Source organism: Schistocerca cancellata, chromosome 2 (assembly GCF_023864275.1).
Source record: "Schistocerca cancellata isolate TAMUIC-IGC-003103 chromosome 2, iqSchCanc2.1, whole genome shotgun sequence".
In the NCBI taxonomy this organism is placed as follows: domain Eukaryota; kingdom Metazoa; phylum Arthropoda; class Insecta; order Orthoptera; family Acrididae; genus Schistocerca; species Schistocerca cancellata.
Window position 1 is genome coordinate 641,453,322 of NC_064627.1, and position 25,711 is coordinate 641,479,032.

Genomic DNA, 25,711 nt, shown 5'->3' on the forward strand with positions numbered 1-25,711 from the left:
CCGAAAGAATCAGTGTGTAAGGAAGAGGGTACTGAAGTAGGAATGAGGAGAGGTGTTCGAAGTTCGCTAAGGCTGTGCATTATAAGATAAGGAACACCAGGTTAGGCAGCTCAGCTGAAGAGGAGCTTACGCTATAAACAGGGAAATCGCTGATGAAAGACAGACAAACATACCTGCGAGGAAGGTAGATACTTTTGAAAACTTGGGTAACATGAAATATTTCGATTGATCGACGAAAGAAGGAAGTACGAAAATATTCAGGGAATGACACGAGTATAGCAATAAAAAACCGTAAGGTATGAGATACCTTGATGAGAAAAAACACAGCACCAAAAATTGATTAATTTAGAGTAAAGAAATTTCGGGAACAGATATGTCTAGGTAACATATTTAAGTGATTAACATTGCAAGACCAGAATTAAAGTAAGCGCGAGATACGCCTGTGAAATGTCAAATCCTGGTACATTAATAACTGGCGTAATGACCAGAATGTTGATTTTGTTGTACAGGTACCGAATGTCAGTTTATGGGATAGGGATCCACGACTGTAGCATTTGGTCAGTCAATAGAGGGACGGTTCATGCTGTTTGTGGATGACGCTCGAGTTGTCTTATGCACATGAGCGTTTGGCGTCATTGCAGGGCAGGTTCGGCCGCCTTAGTGCAGGTCTTACTACATTCGACGCCACATTGTGTGACCTGCGCGCTGGATGAGGATGAAATGATAATGAAGACAACACTACACCCAGTCCCTGAGCGGAGTAAACCTCCGACCCAGCCGGGAATCGAACCCGGGCCCGTAGGATGGCAATCCGTCACGTTGACCACTCAGCTATCGGAGCGGCCAGTTGTCTTATGAAGTCCCAAATGTGCTCGATTAGAGACAGATGTGGTGATCAAGCAGACCAAGGAAACATGTCGACACCCTGTAGAGTATGTTGGGCTGCAACAGCGGTATGTGGGTGAACGTTATCCTGTTGGAAAACACTCCCTCAGCAGGTTGAATCACCAGATTTACATACAAATTTGCAGTCAGGGTGCGTGGAATAACCACGAGAGTGCTCCTGCAGTCATACGAAATCGCACCCCAGGCAGCAAAAGTAGGTGTGGGTCCAGAGTGCCTAACATGTAGGCAGCAGGTTGCAGTGGCCGGCCGCCTTCTAACCAACACAGGGCACGGCCATTACTGGCCCCGAGACAGAACCAGCTTTCATCGGAGAACGCAACACACCTCCATCCTGGCGTACAATGAGCTCTGGTTTGACACTACTGAAGTCGGAAACAGCGGTGATTTCTGCTCAATGGAATAGACATTACCGAGCTTCTGACTCCGAACTGTCATTGAAGTAATCGATTTACACTATCATTACGACTCAACGACATGTGTTGCTCCTTTATATACCAAGTAAGTCTTTTTTTATCAAATATGACGTGCTCCCACCATTATCTATTGGTCTTTTTACACGATGATGATATTATATCTGGCATTTCGTGGGGAGTGAATATTTTTCTTAATTTATGGCCAATTTCGAGCTTCATGTCCTACAATTTATGTTAATGACATGAACTCAATCCCTTGAAAATGGAATAAATGGCCGAAACTTGGGTCGTAAGTAAATGTACAATACAGTCAAATGGTGGTGTGTCCATTTAAGAACTATTGTATGACTGTTGCTCAGCAACATCAAAAACTGTTTATCGATTGATGACAACAGTTCCTTGTGTCATTGTGGTCCCAACTGTTGCTCAATGGCTGCTGCAGACGCAGTAGGATGCGCCGGAGCCTTTGGCCGGTAGTGCCACGTGGCCGTTCTGAGCCCGGTTTTCTTGCGACTATACATTCTCGCGACCAACGCCGCCAGAATGCATGTACAGTGGCTAAGTTCCTGCCACGTCTTTCTGAAATATCGCAGAAGTAACATACAGATTCTCGTGCCCCTATTATACGACTTGTTCAGACCCAGTGAGGTGTTGATGATTGCGTCCTTTGTCACCTTAAAGACACTCTTCACTGACATCAACTCAGCCTGTCCAATCTCTAAGGTAACTAAACTTCACGACCGTTACAGCGTGTATTTGAAGCGAACCTGATTTGCATCCACGTACTCGTGCTCCTAGTGCCACTCTTATCCGACTTGGACGAAATTTGAGTACATATTATCTTTCAGATGTTCGTTGGCTGGTTTGTGGGGGTGAAAGGGACCAGACTAAAAAGGCTATCGGTCCCTACTTCAGATGTAGAAACACTCCTAGCAACTTTCGTATATATATCACAGCTCCTTCTTGGGGCTACTATTCTTTTCCTATCAGTGTAAATTGGGTCCGCCCCCGGTATCTGAATGGTTAGCGTGACGGATTGTCAATCCTCTGTGCCCTGTTTCGATTCCCGGCTGGGTCAGGGAATTTTCTGCGCGCAGGAACTGGGTGCTGTGCTGTCCTCATCATCATCCTCTCGTCCTCATCGACTGCAGCTCGCCGAAGTGGCGTCAAATTGAAAGACCGGCACCTGGCGAACGGCTGGCTCGGCGGGGGTCCCTAGCCATACGATTAAATAAACAAAGTTCTATCATTCTGCGTGGTGTCGTTTTGTTCTATATCGTGTCTCCCTACCACTTTAGCGCAACGACACTCTGAGCGTGTTTTTTAGGGAATTGACTAGTTTGAACATGGGACCTGTTGCTGGTAAGGAGACGCCAGACCACACATGACATGTAGAATTCAGCAGAGTTCAGTGAGACTAGCGATGATATAACCAAATACTTAATGATTTCAGCGTCAGCTCCACTGCACTCCCAGTAAACGAATCTTAATACTAACTAAATTTAGTGGAAGGGGTTCAAGGCTTTCCTATTTTTAGTTAGCTGGTAAAATAACGTCCAAAAAGCAGTTAAGTTTACCATTGGAAAGTTTATTCTACTCACAAAACATTGTTTATAAATTGCACTATTGATAAAAGGAAATGTTTTAATACAGGATGGTAAAAACCAACTGCGTTCAACAAAAATGTGAAAGAACATTCCCTGAATGGGTTTCCAAGTTCTACAATGGATCGAAGGATGACCTATGCCATATCACATCTATAATCTAGGTTTAAATTAAGTTTCACAAAAGATAAAACTATGAATATGGTCTGCAGTGACCCTCAATTATCTTTAATTACTTATCTAACTTGTCGTAAATTACAGTGGCTGATGTGGCTTCTCAATAACTATATAACAGAAAAATCATCGCGTTTCAGATTTTTACTTCAAGTGACAAATGTGAACACCATGAGCTTTAATTGACGATCGACACTAGTATTACGCAAAACGGGGATGTAACTGTTGAGACTTCTGCAGTTCTGAGTGAAGCTTTATGCGCTGTTATGCGGCATCGCGTGCGTTCATTACCTTGTCGGTGTTCGTCAATGGGCGGTGGGCAGCACAGTTCCGCTGACCTCGCCGTCTTGGAAGCAACTCCCCCCTAACTTCTCCTTACTACAATTTACCGAAGTTGGTTTAAAAAAACTATCTGGCTCTGTTTTCATCTGACCAATCAGGGTCTCAATGTTAACCTTAAGCTCCGCCTACAAAACTTCTGTCCATCCAATGAGAAACGTTATACTTTTCATGGTGGGGCAATGTTTTTAAAGTTTACAACGTAACAGAGAAGCGAAAAAGTCTCACGCTAAAACTTGCAGCTGGTGTGGTCCTTTTAGCGTTATCGTAAGATCAATACTGTTCTTCTGGAGGGCTCTAGCTTTTAACATGGGCTCTGGGGTGGTCCTGACGTAACAGAGACGCGAAAAAGTCCCACGCTAAAACTTGCGGCTGGGGTGTGGGCCTAGCGGTTGGAAGAGGTCCGAGCAGATGTAATTTCGATGTATTGCTCATGCGCTGGCTGCAATATGCAAGGTATAAGAGAATCGCTGACCAGAGAGCAGTGTTGACTGAGTAGGAACTGTGTAGCTGTGGCAGTAAGTTGTTGCTAGTGGCTAGTCTGCTGTCTGCTCTGGTCTGGTATAGTGTATCGTGTTGGCTGGGCCAGTCGCGGTGCTGCGATGCCGGAGCCTGAGTATTATTGTATAAGGTAAAAAGCAGCCTCGCGCATATCTAGTAATGTTATCTCAACTCACACGTAAATGTTTTAAAAATGTCCTAATAATAATCTTTCTCATATAAAGTAATTTTTAACAAGCATTCATTTCAATTTAAAGAATTTACTGATTTCTCCAATCCATGATCAATCCGATTGTTGCAAAAGAAAAATCAGTGGCTTCCTTTCATAAATGACAAATCTATCGGCCAGCATTGCACAGGGCTGTGCTAAAAAAAAAAAATATTGTAAGAGCCGATATATATGCGTTATCCGGCGACGTCATTGAGGTAAGAATTTTTCTCTTTTTATTCAGAATAATCTTTCAGGGCCATGACGCAGCACTGCTGACATCCATAATTTACCAGGTTAAATTCACAGTCAATTATTGAAAAGTAATAAGTGAGCGACAATTTAATTGAGAGGTTTAGGAATTTTTCTGTTTTGAGTTTACACTAAAATGGTAACGAAATTTTGTGGTGAGGTAAAAATGGCAAAGAATTTTGTAGGGAGGTTACAAATGTGAAGGAAAGAATTTTGTGAGGAGGTTTCACTTGGCGACAACCGGCCAGGATCGTATTTTCTTTGTGAATTTCTGAAAAGTAGTCATATATCTGCTCTTATTTACTTAAATGTAGTTTGCATCTGGCGCAACGCATTTACTAATTTGTCACTCTTTCTTTCACAGATCATCGGCAATTTATTGCTCTTTGTTGTAATTTTTTGTTCTGTTTTTGCTTCGTCTTTGTTTCATTTTTGTGCTTAATTTTGATTTGTGAAAAATGCCGCGAAAAACTGTTAACAGTACATCACGATGTGCAATGAGTGAAATAGCCGACTCAAATAATTTGACCGATAATACTTGCGACACTCAGTGTAATAGCAATAATCCTCTAATTACAGATTATCAGTGCGTGCCGATCACTAGTAATGATTTTAATGCTAATGATGAGCAAACAAATTCAATGGTGTCCTCTGTTAATTTAACGACAATTGATGACGCGGCACTTTCCGTTACAATGAACGCTGCCCAGTTTAACACACATGATTTGCAAAATTTACACAGTGAACAGATAAATATTGCTAACGAAGGTGAACAATATACACAAACCACGTCAAATCTATTTGATTCCGATGTAGTGACCAACAGTGGACATCCGATTGGCGAACCATTTTGTGAATCAGACAATGACCAAATGGTTGCCGGTACACAAAACGTGACATATGCAGATACACCATCACACAGCACAGAGAATACAGCAGCTAATTTTGGCATGGATCGACTTATGGCATTATTGCTACAACTTAATGAAAATCTCAAGCAGCAGATTAATGAAAAATACGACAACCTTAACGAATCGAACAAACAACTTCATGAAAAACTAGACAAAAATGCTAAACAGTTGAATGAAAAACAAGACAACAATTTCAAACAGCATAGTGAACAGATTACAGCCGTTGCCGTGCAATGTCACGATACTAAAGAACAATTACGTGAGGAAATTAAGGCTTGTGCTAGGAACAGTAGTGAAGAAATTAGATCTGTGGCACAATAATTAAGTAATACACATGTAGTCACAACTAAATTACTTAGAGATGAAATTAGTGCAGTCGCTAAACAATGTTCTGAAAATGCAACACAGTTACGCGACGAGTTTAAATTATTGTCAGCAGAACTTTCACGCACGCTGGATGCGAAAGTAGACGCGAAATTTGACCAACAGAACAACCAAATTGATGAACGTTTTAATCACCACCTACAAAAGAGTGAAACGCGTTACAGTAGATTTATACTGGAACAGAATAAAGTAAAGCAACAAGTCATGGAAACAATTACTGCACAGAGACAGGAAGATAAGCGTAAATTGTTTACGAAATCAAAAACATACGTAGACAACAATATTGCTACAGTATCAGACGACATCAAACAGTTGAACACCGAATTGCATAATGAAATCTCCGATCTTAAAACAAAACCTGACACACACACATTAGACTTTCAGACAATGACCAACAGACTTGAAAAGTTGGAACTAATACAGGATCCCGATGCCATCAAAGCAGACGTTAAAAAATTGAGCAAAACCACACGTAAAATACAAAAACAAATTAATGCTTGTGATACTAAAAACGATGATCAGGTAAAAACACTGACTGAAAAATATGATGAATTGGCCAGTCGTATTGACGTTATCGAAAATAATAATGACACCAAATCAGACGATACGTCATCAGTTTCGCTTAATCAAACACCCGAATTCCAAAATTTACAGCAGACGATCAGTGAGATAGGTTCGTCCAATAATACATTACGTAGAAAATTGTCAACTTTACAGCAAGAAGTGTCAGAGATGAAAAGTATTTCAGCCTTTAACACATCACAGCATACGCCACTTTCCGAAAATTTGTCAGACACACACATCCAGTATAATTTAGGTAATTTACAGAGAGTACGTGACTTAGATTCGGGGCAGACACAGACAAACGGATTATCATACAATCCTGAACCAGTTCAGACATTCAGAGAAGACAATTTTGATTATAAGCACTTTCTAACCGTGAGAAAATTTAAGGTACTTAATAATGACAGAACACAGAGTCACGCTTTGGACTGGATACGACAATTTACTTTTGAATTTTCACCGCCATTGCCTGTAACGCAGAAACTAAAATTTATTTGCAGCGCGTAATCGACATCAGGTGATTCATTACACTTGGATGAATATGTGCAGTGGCGTGCACAGGGCCCCGAGCCGTGGTAGTGCTGTTTCATCTTTAGTTTTCTGCACTGCTGCCTCCTCTTTTACTATCCTTTATATGTATCAAAACAACTCTTCAACTATCGATCTATCTAGGATTAGAAACGTGTAAAGAAAACCCGATATGACAAGTTTTACCTGAAAGTGACAGTTTTCATTAGACACTCCCGAAATGACAAGAAATACCAGCATAATTTTAATAACAGTCAAAATTTTAATCATCAGTATCTACGAATTTTCAGCAATCGCCGACACATTTTGGCAACAATAGAGGTTTTTCCCCACAACAACAACAAAACCAGCCCGTTAGCATACCTAACCAACAATGTAATGTGCAAGGTCAACCAAGCTTTAATGTTTCGCCGCCTACGCGTAAAACGTCGGCTCCGCCAAATAGTAACGCACAACATCAATGAAATCACTACGTACAGAAAACACATCATTTTAACTCGTACCGCAACGCGCCGTATAGTAATGACTATCATGACAGGCGTAAAAGTAATGAGCATAATTTTCAGCGTACGTTTAATAATAGTCGGTCTTACCAGCAGCAAAATCAACCACAACAACAGATTATCATGAATGAACCAGACAATCGGTATCATCCCGAACGTAATACGTCAGGAAGAAATAACAGAACAATACAAATAGTTGAAATGCCACAGCATCCTCCCGAAAATAACAGTACGTCAGAAAGAATTTGACTAGATACAGTGCAGAATGAATCTTCCAGGAACGCAAGCAATACTTTTGACACAGAGAGTCTTGTTGACAAAAATGTTATTACTTTTGACGACATCCGAGACACTCTTTTGCATGAAAAACCAGTTATTCAAAAAACCATTTCCCACCCTGTCATTGAAGTAAAGACTGGATCATCCAAAATTTCAGCAGTAATCGATTCTGGATCACCTATGTTAGTCATAAATGAAGAAACCTTCAACAAATGTAACAAAGAGAATACCTATCCTACGTTACCATTAGGCAAAACTAAAGTAAAAGGAGCAGTATCTGGTAAAGGAGTACATGTAAAGTTACAGACACACTTATCATTTTGTACTGCAGGTCATACGTTTCACTCAAATTTTTGGATTGTTCCCTTATTGACAACAGACTTTATTTTAGGTACGAATTTTCTGGTACAACATGACGCAATTATTGACTTTCAAAATTCCTATTTAATGTTAAAGGATGAAAATGTACAACTGGCATTAGAATTTCAGCTCTCTTTATCTGCAGAAGAACAAACAATTAATCGTACAGAGGTCATTTCTGCATCACGTAACTGTCATTCCACATTGTTCACAGATACGTATATTCACAACTACAACACACCAGGCGAAGCCGACTATGACGTTATGCAAATGATTTCTGATAAAGTTAAACAGAGCAGTGCAAATACAGACGACGAACGTACAGAGCTACGCAAAATTCTTTTACAGCAAGCTCCAGTTTTTGACAACATCCCTGGTACTATGTCCGCTTTTATGTATGAATTTCAAGTTAAACAGCACGATACATTTAAAGCCAAACATTATCCCATTCCGTATGTTCACAGAGAACAAGTTAAGAAAGAGTTGCAAGCTATTCTTGACCAAGGTATTATTCAACCGGCAGTTAGTCCGTACATAAACCCGCTCCATATTGTTAAGAAAAAGGATGGATCACTTCGGCTCGTACTTGATTCGCACCACATCAATGACATTATTATTAATGAAACAGATCGCCCTCAAACACTAGAAGAACTTCTACAGAAATTTCATGGTACTGCTATTTATTCCACGTTAGATTTGAAATCGGGATTTTGGCAAATTCAGCTCCATCCGAATTGCAGAAAGTACACAGCTTTTCTCTGCTTTGGTGACTGTTATCAATTTTGTAAATTACCGTTCGGTTTAACTATTTCTTCAGCAGCGTTTATTCACGGCTTGAATACTATAATTCCGACAGAACTAAAAGACAGAATCACAACGTATGTAGACGACATTCTTATTGCACAAGCTAACTGGTCTGAACACAATCTGATTCTTGAACAACTGTTGCAAACTTTTAGTGCACAAGGACTCACAGTTAATCTTAGCAAATCGCACTTTGGCAAAACTTCTATAAAGTTTCTTGGACATGTAATTTCAGCAGAAGACATTGCGCCTGACCCGGAAAAACTTCAAGCTTAACGTGGCATTACTGTACCTACGACGAAGAAACAATTACGCAGCTTTCTGGGATTAATTAACTTTTTTCGTAAATTTATTCATTACTCTGCTTTAGACACCCCTAGATTATGTCGATTGACAGGTAAAAACACTATTTGTCCTGGGATAGCCTAGCGCAGTCTGAGTTTGTTAATTTGAAACATGCCTTGTTGAATGCAGCTCTTTTATCACACCCAGATCCTATAGAAATTTTTCCATTGCCACCGACAGTTCTAACACCGCTTTAGGCATACACATTTTTCAGGAAATTGAAGAAGACGATACTACAGTAATTAAAAACATCGCCTTTGCGAGTCGCATTCTGTCACCTGCTGAGCGCAATTATTCTGTTACAGAACTTGAAACATTATGTGTTGTATGGGCATTTACGAGATTTAGGCATTTTCTTTACGGAAGACATACGACCGTTTGCACAGATCATAGAGCTATCCAGTTTTTACTTTCCGCTAAATTTACACGCGACAGATTAAGCAGATGGAAACTTTATTTACAGGAATTTAATTTTACAATTGTTCATATTCCCGGTACGCAAAATATTGTATCAGACGCACTGTCCCGTTCTCTTAGCAACAATCAGCAAGACATCGCAACCAACTTCTGCCAAGTAAATTTTAGCGTCAAGTATATTCAAGAAGTTGCATTTGAAAATTTCATTTCGGCGACATTACGAGACGTAGCACAAGAGCAGAGTAAAGACAACGTATGGAAAGAAATTAAACACCTTTGGCAAGATAGGAATAATGTTACCATTAGAAACCATTACACTGTATGCCATAACATTCTGTTTCGCCGCTCTCACCCTGACAGCAACAACTGGTTACTATGCATTTCTGACGAACTTGTTAACATATTAATTTGGTATACTTATTTAAGTTACGCACATTACGGAGCCATGAAATGTTTTCTTATACTGAGACAGAACTGTTATTTTGCGAACATGGAGTAACGTATTCGACGAGTTTTAGCGTCATGTAAAATCTGCCAGAAAGCTAAGTCAGACACGACTTCACATATTCCTCTGTTACATCCCATTGTACCCGTTAAATTGAGACACATGGCCACTGCAGACATTTTTCGTCCGATTCCCAGATCTAATAGAGGGTTTTGCTACGTCTTTGTCGCTGTTGAACTCACTTCGAAATTTGTTACCTTCACTCCGTTACGCAAAACTACTGCTAAATCTGTTTCGAAAGCATTTGTAAAACATTTTCTATTTCATGTAGGACATGTATTGAAAGTAATTTCCGACAGTGGACCACAGTTTCGATCTGCTATATGGACACGTATGTTACGAGCAAGAAAAACTTCTCCGATCTATATATCCAAGTATCACGCTTCTTCGAACCCTTGTGAACGTCTAATGAAAGAAATTGGTAAACTGTGTAGAATATACTGCCATAAAAGACATATTGATTGGGAGACACACATACTCTCATTCCAGGATGTAATTAATTCCATACCAAATGAATCTACTATGCTATCTCCGACTGTTATATTGAAAAATGTTGAACCACCTAACAAAATTAAAGAATTAGTATCCTTTCCTACATCGCGTCGACTACGCCACCATGAAACAATTGACATTCCACTCAACAACATCAAACGGGGCGCAGAGCGCCGGAGAAGACAGCAAAAACAGGTTTGTACACGCCGTGACTTTCACATTGGACAGAAGATATTAGTATGTACACACTATTTATCCAACAGAGGAAAGAGTAGATGCAGTAAATTTAAGCTTCTATACGCAGGTCCATATTGAATTCGCAGCATTCCTCACCCCAATGTAGTACAGGTCGAGACTTTGATAACCAGAAAAAGCAAGGGCAGTCACCATGTCTCCAATATTAAACCCTTTATTGAATGAACATACTTTATGATTTATCACACTGTAATGCCATTTCCTGATTTTTTATATGACCACTTATGCAATTATATTTATATGAACACTTACTGATGATTATCATATTTTTTCTCGGTAAGTGCCCGGCAAGGTAAGGTTAGCAGGTCGCTTTTCTTGTCGTTACACATCAGACTGTGCACATTTTTCCAGATAAACGTATATATTTTATGCCCACTATGCAATTCAATCTATCTGATTACTTACTGATGATTATCATATTTTTTCTTGGTAAGTGCCCGGCAAGGTAAGGTTAGCAGGTCGCTTTTCTTGTCGTTACACATCAGACTGTGCACATTTTTCCAGATAAACATATATATTTTATGCCCACTATGCAATTCAATCTATCTGATTACTTACTGATGATTATCATATTTTTTCTTGGCAAGTGCCCGGCAAGGTAAGGTTAGCAGGTCGCTTTTCTTGTCGTTACACATCAGACTGTGCACATTTTTCCAGATAAACATATATATTTTATGCCCACTATGCAATTCAATCTATCTGATTACTTACTGATGATAATCATATTTCTTCTTGGCAAGTGCCCGGCAAGGTAAGGTTAGCAGGTCGCTTTTCTTGTCGTTATATAACAGACAGTGCACATTTTCCCTTTTTCGTGTATGTATGATTGCTTTCCTGTTTTGTTTGTATGCACTACGAAATCTTTAAGATATAACAAACACCAGTTGACATTGACACTTTTTTCTTATAATATCTCAACATCGTGACTATTTTACATTTTTTTGCTACTACATTATGATACTCTGTGCACATTTTTTTCTTTTGCACTTAAAAAATGTTTTTGACATAATACGTTTTCTGTCATGCTATGCTGTATGCTTAATTATATCACTAGAATCAAGTTTTTATTTAATGAGTATATGATTTAAATGCAAGATATTAATCGTTATTCATCATTTTCAAAAAGCAATAACGTGTAAAAGAAATAACTTAAACAAACCACAGTGGATTACTATGAAATGGGAATTTCACCTTCGGAATGAACGAAAGAAAATGCAATATCTTGTCACGAAGAGTAAAACGATCAGAATTAATAAACATTAACAAGAATATACAATACACATCGTATGATAGCAGTCTTAACTAATTATTTTTCTTTCAGAATGCGAGGCGATTGATGCAGGCTGTCAGACAGAACTACACATCTTAGTTTTAGTGGTGAAATGTGCTAGAAATAAGAAACTCTGTACTATGAGTAGTTGTATGTAGTAAATGGTAATATGAATAATGAATAATGAATTGTCTTTTTTGCAGATGATAATAAATGGCGATGAATAGTTATATGAAGAATATACTAATATGAATAATGAAGTTTTTCTTTGCAGGTGATGATAGTAATGAAGTTATGGTAATATGAATAATGAAGTTTTTCCTTGCAGATGAGAATAATGATGAAGTTTATATATTTACTATTAGTTAAGAGATGCTATGTAGATATTTAAGTATTTGTTGCAGTTCGTTTTGACAGTATGTCTTATGTCGCATGGTAAAATGACTGAATGTTTTGGAAAGGACAGCTAGAGTACATACATATTGAGAACACGTTTCATTACCTGTTAAGTTCACTACTCTTCAGCATAATATGCGTTTCTCCATTCAGCTGAATAATCCATTTTGTAATTTTTCAGGAGAAGCTATTCATGAAATTAATGTGCTATAAGCAGTTAGCCATTAAACTTGTTCTAGTACTTGCATTTTATTTTACCCATTTGTGTGTATCATTCATGAATGTGATCAGATATACTCTACTTGTTTCATAACCCTACTACAGCTGACTCATGATGAATGACGTTATTAATCCTCATTTCCAGCAATAAGTCAAAAGCTAATATTTTCATGCCCCAGCAATTAATTATCGATCTCAACGCAATGCATTGCTAGCACAAAAAAATCTATTACCAGTCCCAGATAATGGTACCAGTTTAAAAGATATTTCTAGTGCTGAATATAATGCAAATTTCTCAGATGTATTAATCCATTATATCTATGTCTTATTGGACAACAGACCTTGAGTAATAGTTACAGTGTGTTACATTTAAAATATGTCCTGTGTCACTTGAATGATAAGTTCTGAGTAATACTGAATAATGTTTTGTAATAATGCATATATGCTATGCCAATAATTTCTGTAAATAATATTTTTGTTGTACTCTATAAATGCTATGCCAACAATTAACTCTCATTTTGAATGATGACTTCTGAATAATACTGAATAATGTTTTATAAAACTATATGAATACTTTGTAACTGGCTAATGAGTGCCAATATTTACTGTAATCAGATGACTTATGAATAATGTTATGTAATACTCCATACACAGTACAGAAATGTTTAGTAACTAAGCAATGAGTGCCAACAATTACTCAAGTTGGTTGATAGACTAGTGTAATTGTCAATGATGACTAGCATAAGACTTAATGTCCTTCACCTTCTGACCTAATTACCAGAAATTACTGCAATATCCGTTAGTCCTGTCCATCCTCATGATCATGGAGCACTATATTTGGATTTTGCACTAATTCAACGTTGGTGAAAGAGTATGGATTCTACAAGAGTGTGGTGTTGACACATCATGCTGTCCATCACCTTGAACGATGGAGATGTTATTATGGTCCCACTGTTTGGTGTGCCTAATGTACTACCAAATTAATACATTGAATATTAATATAACATTTCAGTGACTTGGCTACACTGATTAATATTTCAGGGAAGAGAACTTAAGATTGTTTCACTTGGTGTTGTGCTTCTGTAGAAAGATGTGGACTTTCAGTGCAGCTACATGCAACCTACTGTGCTACAACCATGATGCAATCCTTCCCTTTCCCTTCCTAGTTCTTGTAAACTGGTAAAAATATATACAGTGCATGTGCACTTTATGTCATTTGTTAATATGTTTTGTACTCATTGCGTATACATTTTGTGATTTCTTGATATGTGCTGTACTCAGTGCATGTGCACTCTATTTTATTTCATGTTCTGCACTTATATATATGTATATACTCTGTGACTGTAAACTTAGTTAATTAAGTAGATTATAGAAAAATTTGTCGCTCATGGCAAGTCCAATTGACTCACCATTGCTGCCAAATTTTTGCCCCCCCCCCCCCCAATGGAAGGTTATGTAAGAGGTCCGAGCAGATGTAATTTCGATGTATTGCTCATGCGCTGGCTGCGATATGCAAGGTATAAGAGAATCGCTGACCATAGAGCAGTGTTGACTGAGTAGGAACTGTGTAGCTGTAGCAGGAAGTTGTTGCTAGTGGCTAGTCTGCTGTCTGCTCTGGTCTGGCATAGTGTATCGTGTTGGCTGTGCCAGTCGCGGTTCAGCGATGCCGGAGCCTGAGTATTATTGTATAAGGTAAAAAGCAGCCTCACGCATATCTAGTAATGTTATCTCAACTCCCATGTAAATGTTTTAAAAAGGTCCTAATAATAATCTTTCTCATATAAAGTAATTTTTATCAAGCATTCATTTCAATTTAAAGAATTTACTAATTCGTCCAATCCATGATCAATCCGATTGTTGCAAAAGAAAAATCAGTTGCTTCCTTTCATAAATGATAAATCTTTTGGCCAACATTGCACAGGGCTGCGCTAAAAAAAAAAATTATTGTAAGAGCATTATATATGCGTTATCCGGCGATGTCATTGAGGTAAGAATTTTTCTCTTTTTATTCAGAATGATCTTTCAGGGCCATACGCAGCACTGCTGACGTCCAAAATTTACCAGTTATTAATTCACAGTCAATTATTGAAAAGTAATAAGTGAGCGACAATTTAATTGAGAGGTTTAGGAATTTTTCTGTTTTGAGGTTACACTATAATGGTAACGAAATTTTGTGGGGAGGTAAAAATGGCAAAGAATTTTGTAGGGAGGTTATAAATGTGAATGAAAGAATTTTGTGGGGAGATTACACGGTTAGCTGGTGAAGTGGGTGTCCGTCCCTTATCGTAGGTCCTTCCTGCTTAACACGGTTCTGCTCTCGGCTTCTGTTCTCGTTTCTCCCCTCGGAACTGCGTCTGTCTCATGGTGGGAAGGTATGACATGCATTTAGGCATTCTTGTGTTAGTCCGTGGTATTCCATTTGCTCACTCGTTACTTGTATGACTTTGGTTAAGTTAACGTCGCAATTTATTCAGAGCTATGTGACATACTACTGGATTCGCTTATCATGTCAGGGTTTTCATGGAAGGTGTTGGATTTGCCTGACACCTTACATATCACCACCCTTCGAACTTAATTTTTGCACTGAATTTAGGCAATGATTGAATCGTTGTCTATGTCAGTCAAAAATTATTCCTTTATCTAAATTTTGTTGCCTACTGTTCAGTCACGTTATTCTGGTTGTATGCTAGTTTGTATTACTGATTTATATTTTTATATTCTTTCACATTATTCTCAAAAATGACAAGAGAAGAATATTTTTATGCTATTATTAATTTTTAATTATTTTCTTTCTTTATTTAAGTGTGAAGCTTGTTTTGTAAGACGTTTGTTATCGAAAGTGAGGAGTCTTTCACATTTCATATTTATATCATGTACAAGTAAAATGTTTTTGTTTCTAGACACTCATTTCAACATTGTTACACTAACAAATAAGAATTATTTCCAAGAATTGCTTTGACATAGAAATACACATACACAAGTATTGAGATATTATGCTAACAAATGGTACAAATGTTAAAAAAAAATTGAAAACATCCAACAAGATAATTTTTTATTCTTTGTTTTTATAAGGAGAAAATAAATAAGATACAGTTATTCTTTTATTTTTATGAGGAGAAAATAAATGGCATATAGTTGTAGTGTTTATTATGCCTTACTTTTGTTCTTTATATACTGTGTATTTCAGAACTAATGACTTATTTTTAGCGATAGTTTATTTTTTAATTAAGTCCATAGTCAATGACTGTTATTTTGTAGTTTATTAGCTGTCTGGTGTGCTTAACTTATTTAGTTTTTCACACATTTCTTTTGCACAATTCCTACATCACATAATTTGATTTCACACATTCACACAATCCTATGAATGTTTAAGCATGAGGTTGGCGAATGTTTTTGCACGAAGGTGATGGACTTGAGCGAGGCGGATGTGGCAAGTATTTGATGTACAGCTTCGTTCGTCGTTCCTTGTTGGCTTTGCAAGGGTGTGTTGCTGTTGTGGAGGTCTCGTAATGGAATGGAGCTGTGAGTGCTGAATCTCGTGGTTTACTGGCTTTGTATGCGTAAAAGTCATCATTATGTGTCGCTGAAAGCGGTCGTTTTTCGTTGTAATACTTCGCAGACGACTAGTTCACAATAGGATAGTGATTTGGGAAGGTATGTCGTCTATTCTTCACCCATCTTCTTTCTTGGTCTCAATCTTGTGAATCTTCAACTTCTGTTCTTCCTGCATTTTCTCTGCTTCTTACTTGCTTCTTGGTTCTTCTCTGGGCAGGATATGGAAATATTTATTGATAACTAGTCACTTTGAAGTTCTCCTCTCAGTAACAGTTTGGTAAATTGTTTGTACGTGTCATTTTTACTTTGTGGAAGTTTCGTGCATCAGCATGCTGTTTTTGCCCAAGCCGTCTTCTCGTCGGGCCGTTTTTTGCTCACTCCGCTGTGTGGGGGCGTCCCGGGGTTTACGAGCGGTGAAAGTCCGCTGTTTGCTTGTCAGTCCCTGCACCGGTCCCTGCAGCAGTAGATTTACAAGCGCCCTTTGTTGGTCTCACTGTCCTTTCCCTTCTCTCGACGCTTCTGCCTTGTAGGAATCGTGTCTTGCTAGTTACATCCTTTCCTTTCTTGATACTTTTCTACTTGCAACTTGTGGGTCGTTGCATCTGGTTTTATGCTGGAGTTTTTTACTATGGTTCTTACAAAAGTTTTACTTATAATCATCTAACATATGTAATGAGATTTTCACTCTGCAGCGGAGTGTGCGCTGATATGAAACTTCCTGGCAGATTAAAACTGTGTGCCCGACCGAGACTCGAACTCGGGACCTTTGCCTTTCGCGGGCAAGTGCTCTACCAACTGAGCTACTGAAGCACGACTCACGCCCGGTACTCACAGCTTTACTTCTGCCAGTACCTCGTCTCCTACCTTCCAAACTTTACAGAAGCTCTCCTGCGAAACTTGCAGAACTAGCACTCCTGAAAGAAAGGATATTGCGGAGACATGGCTTAGCCACAGCCTGGGGGATGTTTCCAGAATGAGATTTTCACTCTGCAGCGGAGTGTGCGCTGATATGAAACTTCCTGGCAGATTAAAACTGTGTGCCCGACTGAGACTCGAACTCGGGACCTTTGCCTTTCGCGGGCAAGTGCTCTACCAAGTGAGCTACCGAAGCACGACTCACGCCCGGTACTCACAGCTTTACTTCTGCCAGTACCTCGCCTCCTACCTTCCAAATCTCATTCTGGAAACATCCCCCAGGCTGTGGCTAAGCCATGTCTCCACAATATCCTTTCTTTCAGGAGTGCTAGTTCTGCAAGTTTCGCAGGAGAGCTTCTGTAAAGTTTGGAAGGTAGGAGACGAGGTTCTGGCAGAAGTAAAGCTGTGAGTACCGGGCGTGAGTCGTGCTTCGGTAGCTCAGTTGGTAGAGCACTTGCCCGCGAAAGGCAAAGGTCCCGAGTTCGAGTCTCGGTCGGGCACACAGTTTTAATCTGCCAGGAAGTTTCACATCTAACATATGTCTAGAACCTACATTGTTTTACGCCTTCTTAAAAAGCTTTACAAATTTCGGCGCCCTTTCCACGTTACAATTCTAAGATATTTTGAGTCTTAACTTCTACAAAAATCCTCAAATTCGTTTTTTTATTTTTTTTTTTTTTTTTTGCAGTGTCGTGGTGTATAGCATTTTAGTGTTTCATGCTGTTAGACTATCTACGCTTTATCCCTTCACCTTAATCTATGGTACTATTGGTGTTATTTTTGTTTTTGTTTTTATTGAAGCTCCTTTCTTTTTCCCACCTTCCTGTCTCTTCATTCTTCTCTCTCCTGACGATCTTATCTGCAACATAATCTTGAAATATTGTGCTGATTATTTACCAGTAATAAAATTAATCTTCAAACTTGTACTGAAAGTGTTTAATACTGCCAGTCTTAGGTAAAAATACCTCTGCTTTATCTCGTAAAATACCCCCTAATTCTCTTTTACTACGTTCCGGGTCTCGTAACTTCCGCAGCATTGTTTCTAATAGGACCTCATACTTTAATCTTACGTGTTTTCAGAACTGGCAATTCCTCATTGGCATTACACTGCATGAATAAATTTTCTGAGATCGCAGTCAGTTCACTTTTGCTATCAATTACAATATTGACTGGGATATGCTATACCATGGCCTTCACAATTGGTTGAATTTGAAAGGGTTGATTCTGTTCTTCTTCTTGCATGAACGAATCCTCCACTGAATCATACATGAGTCTTTTCTGGAATTTCCCTTGTGAATTCGAACTTTCTGTAGGATAAGCTTCGACTGCTACTTCTCTCTCTTTTATTTCCTCTTCTCTATTTCTTCCTTCATTTACGCTTTCTTCAACATCCTCTACTTTTTTCTCATCCTCGTCTATCTTCTCCTTCTTCATCGCTACTTCCACAAAATCGCATCTAAATGCTCTAATTATCGCTTCATAACTTCCTTCATTATATACGTTGGGTTGTGTGCCCACTCGTAACTTATTTTCAACTTCTGTCGATTGCGCATTATCCTCATTGAATTCGCTTTCCCTGGTTTGCATTTCAAATAGCTCTGCAATACTCATTACTTCGTCCTTTCCTCCTACATTCGTTGTGCATGCCTCTGGAAATTCATCTTCCTCGTCAGTATTCTCCCAATTATTTCGTCCCAACACGATATTGTTATCTTCTTGTCTTCGTTTTCATCTGGTCCCTGCGGATTTGTTTCTTCCTTCTTCTCTTCTCGTGATAAGATTTTTACTTCTCTGTTCAAGGTGCTGCAATTGTCCTGGGTCGGTGCGTCATTCTCTTTGGCATGGGAGCTTAGCTGTCAATTCAAACGTTTATTGGGGTTTGGTGGTCTTACCTCCACCTCTTCTGTCTGTATTCTCTTTTCTTGTTCAGCTTGTTGATAGTGGTTTCTTTGTTGATAATTTGTGGGTCTATTGGTTCTCCAGTACCCGTTCCGGTTGTCGTTATTCCCTCTGTAATAGTTGTTGCCGTTCCTGGGTGAATTATAGTTATTGCCATATTCTCTTCTAAATCCATAACCGGTTCTTTGTTGAAATGTATTATCGTTTCTTGGTGCGAAGTTATCACATGGTTCGTAATTATTGTTTCTTCGTACTGTGTCTTGTGGATTCCACTGCTTTTTGCCTTCGTTTTCACGTGCGCTTCGTCTTTTTCTGGCGTCATCTTCCGAAAATATGAACTCTAGTTCCATTAGAATACCTTTAAATGCTTCGACGTCATTGCCCCCGCGACCTACTAATGATTGCTGGTATTTCAATGGTTGCTTCATCGCGCATAATTTAATCGACTCTCCGTCACTGTATGGTACATCTAAGCATTGATTTTTCTTTGCCATTAATTCGAAAAATTTCACGGGACTCTTCTCTCCTGAATTTTCAAAATATGGGTTCTGTAATAATTCGTACTTCACTCTGTTCTGTGCTTCGCTGGACCAGTATCGTGAGAGAAATTTCTCTGTGAAATCTTCGTACGATCGGCATGTCGCTACAACATTTTGCATGGTTTCTGCGACTGTTCCTGACATGTGTGCACATATAAAGTCTAATTTGTGTGCTAGCGTCCAGTGTTCTGGTAATCCTACTCGGAATTGATCAATAAAAGTTCGTGGATGTAATGAGTTTCCTTCTTGAAAATGTTGAAATTTTCTAGTTTGAGGAAATGATCGTTGTCGTTCTTCGTCATAGTTCGATATGAAATTCGCGATTCTCCCGTCGTTCTTTCCGGTTGCGGTAGATCCATTGGATATTGTCCACTGTAACTTTCGCGTACCCGCGGTGCAGGCTGTCTGATTTCACGTATGTTACTTTCCGCATGTGATTGGAATCGCAAATGCGTAATATCTTCGTTAATTGCTTGTTTTTCCTGTGCTGTTATAGATACGGATGTGGTTGCAGACTCTGTGCTTGTTCGATCCTGTTCACTACGCTCTTCAATGGTGTGCAACAACTCTGTTCGCAATTTCTGAAATTGTCGCTTCGTTTGCGCTTCTATTTTGACTATGCGGTTATCATATCTTTTCAGCGCTGCTTTTGTGATACGTTTGTGTAACACACTGTTTTCAACAACTTCACGCGCTGTACCTGCTGCTTGTCTAGTAATTTCGTTTATCTGTTTCTGTAGTTTCTTGACTTCTCCCTGGGTGTTGTTACGTAATGTTTTGATCTCGTCCTGAATGTCATTACGCAAAGTTTGTACGTCCGCTTGTACCTTTTCAATGTCTGTTCTCAATAGATTGTGACCTGTTATTTAGTTTCCGATCACATCTCGAGATTCTTTTGCCTCGTCTTCAATACGACTTAGGTGTAACTGAATTTTTTTGTTTTGATCTTTAATCTCACGCATTTGTCTCGAGGTTTCTGCATTCTGAATTTGAATTTGGTTCGCTATGTCTTTATTTTGCCATGTCATGGTTTCCATAATTTGTCGTAATAATTCTGCCAGATTGGTGGGTCCTATTGCGTTTTCTTCCGACGTCCTACGCTCTGTGTTTTCACCCAAGTGTTCGTTCGCAACCGATTGCATTGAACTGTGCTGTGACACGTTTCTGCTCGCATTCCTTGTACTCTGTGGTGAGGGAGCTCTGATTACTTGTACTATGGGTTGTACGTATTCAAGACGCAAGTTAGAATCTTCATCGACTGTCTCTCTACGTTCCTGCTCCTCTGTCGTATGCTGACTTACGTTTTTATGCCTTGACGTACAGTATCCACGTTATGGTGCATTATACGTCCTATTTCTCGCGATACTGCATCGTCTGTTGTACTTCCCTCTATTCTCGGTCCATTTTCATGCTGGGTCTCTACCTCAATTCTGTCAAGGTCTCTATCTGCCATTGCTAATTTTTCCGAATCCCTTATTTTCTGTTTTAAAAGCAATTCACGCACCCTACTTCGAGTCAATATGCGCTCATACGATCTCACGCGTTTCATAAACTTTTTGCACACACGACTTGACAAACCATTCACTTACTTGTTGGGTCAGAACCAACTTGTCAACGATGTATCCGCCACCTGTGCGCTTGCATTGAGGAGAAAACTTAATTCTAACAATATTAAAATTCATAACTTAATTATGATATTGTCTCTGCTAGAATGTCTCACTTTTATTGCATACTTTCTTACTATCTATTGCTGCAGCTACTGTTTCCGACTATTTATAGTGTCCAAAAAAAATTTTCTTTTATTGCGGAAATTTTTCAACGGATATTTTTCTGACCTAGTTAGGCATGTGGTCGACCTTCAATCATGGTATTTTACAATCCTGGCAGGGTCGCTATTTTCTAACATTCTGCATGGTGTCTATTTGTTCTATATCGTGTCTTCCTACCACTTTCGCACAACGACGCTCTGAGCGTGTTTTTTTAGGGAATTGACTAGTTTGAACATGGGACCTGTTGCTGGTAAGGAGACGCCAGACCACACATGACATGTAGAATTCAGCAGAGTTCAGTGAGACTAGCGATGATATAACCAAATACTTAATGATTTCAGCGTCAGCTCCACTGCACTCCCTGTAAACGAATCTTAATACTAACTAAATTTAGTGGAAGGGGTTCAAGGCTTTCCTATTTTTAGTTAGCTGGTAAAATAACGTCCAAAAAGCAGTTAAGTTTACCATTGGAAAGTTTATTCTACTCACAAAACATTGTTTATAAATTGCACTATTGATAAAAGGAAATGTTTTAATACAGGATGGTAAAAACCAACTGCGTTCAACAAAAATGTGAAAGAACATTCCCTGAATGGGTTTCCAAGTTCTACAATGGATCGAAGGATGACCTATGCCATATCACATCTATAATCTAGGTTTAAATTAAGTTTCACAAAAGATAAAACTATGAATATGGTCTGCAGTGACCCTCAATTATCTTTAATTACTTATCTAACTTGTCGTAAATTACAGTGGCTGATGTGGCTTCTCAATAACTATATAACAGAAAAATCATCGCGTTTCAGATTTTTACTTCAAGTGACAAATGTGAACACCATGAGCTTTAATTGACGATCGACACTAGTATTACGCAAAACGGGGATGTAACTGTTGAGACTTCTGCAGTTCTGAGTGAAGCTTTATGCGCTGTTATGCGGCATCGCGTGCGTTCATTACCTTGTCGGTGTTCGTCAATGGGCGATGGGCAGCACAGTTTTGCTGACCTCGCCATCTCGGAAGCAACTCCCCCCTAACTTCTCCTTACTACAATTTGCCGAAGTTGGTTTAAAAAAAACTATCTGGCTCTGTTTTCATCTGACCAATCAAGGTCTCAATGTTAACCTTAAGCTCCGCCTACAAAACTTCTGTCGATCCAATGAGAAACGTTATATTTTTCGTGGTGGGGCAAAGTTTTTAAAGTTTGCAACGTAACACAGATGCAAAAAGGTCTCACGCTAAAACTTGCAGCTGGTGTGGTCCTTTTAGCGTTATCGTAAGATCTATACTGTACTTCTGGAGGGCTCTATCTTTTAACATGGGCTGGGGGGTGGTCCTGATGTAAGAGAGATGAGAAAAAGTCTCACGCTAAAACTTGTGGTTAGGGTGGCGCTTTTGGTGTTATCGTAAGATCTCTACTGTTCTTATGGAGGGCTCTAGCTTTTAACATGGGCTGGGTGGTGGTCCTGACGTAACAGAGATGCGAAAAAGTCTCACGCTAAAACTTGCGGCTGGGGTATGGTCCTAGCGGTTAGCTGGCGACGTGGGTGTCCGTCCCTTATCGTAGGGCCTTCCCGCTTAACACGGTTCTGCTCTCGGCTTCTGTTCTCGTTTCTCCCCTCAGAACTGCGTCTGTCTCACGGTGGGAAGGTATGACCTGCATTTAGGCATTCTTGTTTGCAAAAAAAAAAAAAGGTTCAAGTGGCTTTGAGCACTATGGGACTTAACTGCTGAGGTCATCAGTCCCCTAGAACTTAGAACTACTTAAACCTGACCAACCGAAGGACATCACACACTGCCATGCATGAGGCAGGATTCGAACCTGCCACCGTAGCGGTCGCGCGGTTCCAGACTGTAGCGCCTAGAACCACTCGGCCACACCGGCCGGCTTATAAATTGCAAATAGACAATCAAGGCGGAATGGCTGGATGAAAAATGTGAAGAAAGAGAAAAATAAATTATCATCGGGAGTACTGATTCAGTTCATAGAAAAGTCGAAACAACCTTCAGTGTCATTGAAAGCCATGGTGGTAACATTAATAATGTAATGGGAATACCATCCTTAACCGCAGGATAGAGAGCTGATACGTGGATAGTTTACACTGAGACTGATGACGTGTTAGAAGAAGGAAATTGAGTCGAAAGGGGGAAAAAAGAGGACCCAGTATTAGAATTTAAAAGAGCTCTAGGACTTGAGTTCCATGATATCTTCCACGCATTTCAGAAGATAGCAAAAGTGGACAACCGCGTGAATAATCACATCGTCACCTTTACAGCTCATGTACCCAAGATGCTGACAAGAATAATATAGAGAACAATGTGAAATGAAATTTAGGATGAGTTAGATGACGATCAGTTAGATGACGATCAGTTTGACTTCAGGAAACGTAAAGGCACAAGAGAGGTAGTTCTTACGTTGCGCTTGAGAGCAGAAGCAAAATTGCAGGAAAATCAATACGTTCTCATAACAGTCGTCGAACTAGAAAAACTGTTCGACAATGTAAAATGACGCTAGATGTTCGGAACTCTTAGAGAAATAGGGGCAAGTTGCAAGAAAAGACGGGTAATACGGTGTATAGAAGGATCAAGAACGGAACAACAAAACTGAAAGGCAAAAAACCAAATGCTGTGATTGAAAAGATTGTAAGACAGGGATGTAGTATTTAGCCCCTACCGTTTAATCCGCACATCGAAGTAGCAATGACGGAAATGAAAAAACCTTGAATATTAAGATTAAAATTTAGGGTGAAACGATATCAATGTATAAGGAAGGATAGAAGCACAGTAGTTAGTCGCTGTGCACACTTAAACCATACACACTTTGTAGAAATACAGGTCTTGGTATAGTGAGTGGTCATATATCGTTATCTTTTATATATAGACGCTTTACAATTGCAGCACCTGCAGCTCCACGAATATGAAATGGCACTTGTATTCAAAGTTTCATTGCATTAACGTGATATTTGGTTTTAAGATATCATATAGTGGCAGAGATTACCCTAATTGTAACAGAATTATTCAGCACTGTTTATGGTTTTATGAATGCACTGTTTCAATAATTGTCACGATTTAAATTTTGCTGAGCTACCAGTTTAATGTAAGAAGATTACTGGGTTGTCTAGTGAAATCTATCTGTAAATTAATGAATATTGGATCGTACGGATTTACTATTCAGATTTTTCATCTTCATTGCAGGAAAATTTTAGAGAGATTCCTTGAATGACTACATGGCCAATTTTCTTCTCTCCCTAAGCCCATACGAAATAATGCTACCTGAAAGACAGTTCTAAATTGGAAATTTGTGGAAAGTTCTATGGGACCAAATTGCTGAGATCATCGGTTCCTAGGCTTACACATTACTTAATCAAACTTAACCTAACTTACGATGAGGACAACACACATGCCCACACCCGAGGGAGGACTCGCTCGAACCGCGGCAAAACGCCTAAGACCGCTCGGCTACTCCACGCGGCAAAGACAGTTCTAGAATCAGACTAAAAGTACAAAGTGCGCAGGTGGCAAGGAGAGGAAAGACTTTCATTGTTACTGAAATGGACGAACACTCTACGTAACACTGAATTTCACTTAACAACAAACAAAGAAAAGACGAAAGCGATACAGATTGGTGGAAAGCACTCTACCGAATGCGTAGTAATGTAAATGGCGAACGCGGAATACAATTTGCGATAGAATTTTCGCATTTCGTAGCAAGATTATCACTACAAGACACCAGGATGGAGTGATGCAGTAGAAGCAATCTTTCTTAGTTAAGCCACCTATTAGTATTAAGAATTGCGTGTAACGAGAAGGATCTTTCTGAAACTGAATTGGGCTACAGTACTACGTGAAAGAGAAACGTGGGTCGTTTGAAAACTGAAGAAGAGGAACGTGATAGCATTTTACGTGCTGTACAAACATTACCATAAGAGAGAGCATTTTAGTGGGAAGAAAATCAAGAAATAATTAACTTTCGTATGAAATTAGCAACAAAGAGGATAACTGCAGACGGTAACGCGTTGGGACGGAATATTGAGAACTTAAGATGTGACAGACTCGAAAAAAATGTCATGACTAGCACTAAGTAAGAAAGGAAGGAGGAGGATACCAAGAAAGTGGAAAGTCGACATTAAAAAGAAGGGAGAGAGGGGATAAAACTGATTAATAAACTTAAAAGATCGTCATATCCGGTGACGCGAAATGGCACTCATTATACAGTCAATGAGGGACACAGGAAAACTGCGTGTAGTGGAGTGGCCAAACCATCTCACTAAAGTGCGACGTAGCTAAAAGGAAGGACTACAAGTTAATACGTCCATGATAACCTAAGCAACTCATTTGTAAGCAATAAACACAATACCTTTAATACAAAATCAAGTCAAAACAACGTGTGCTGATGATAAAAATATCT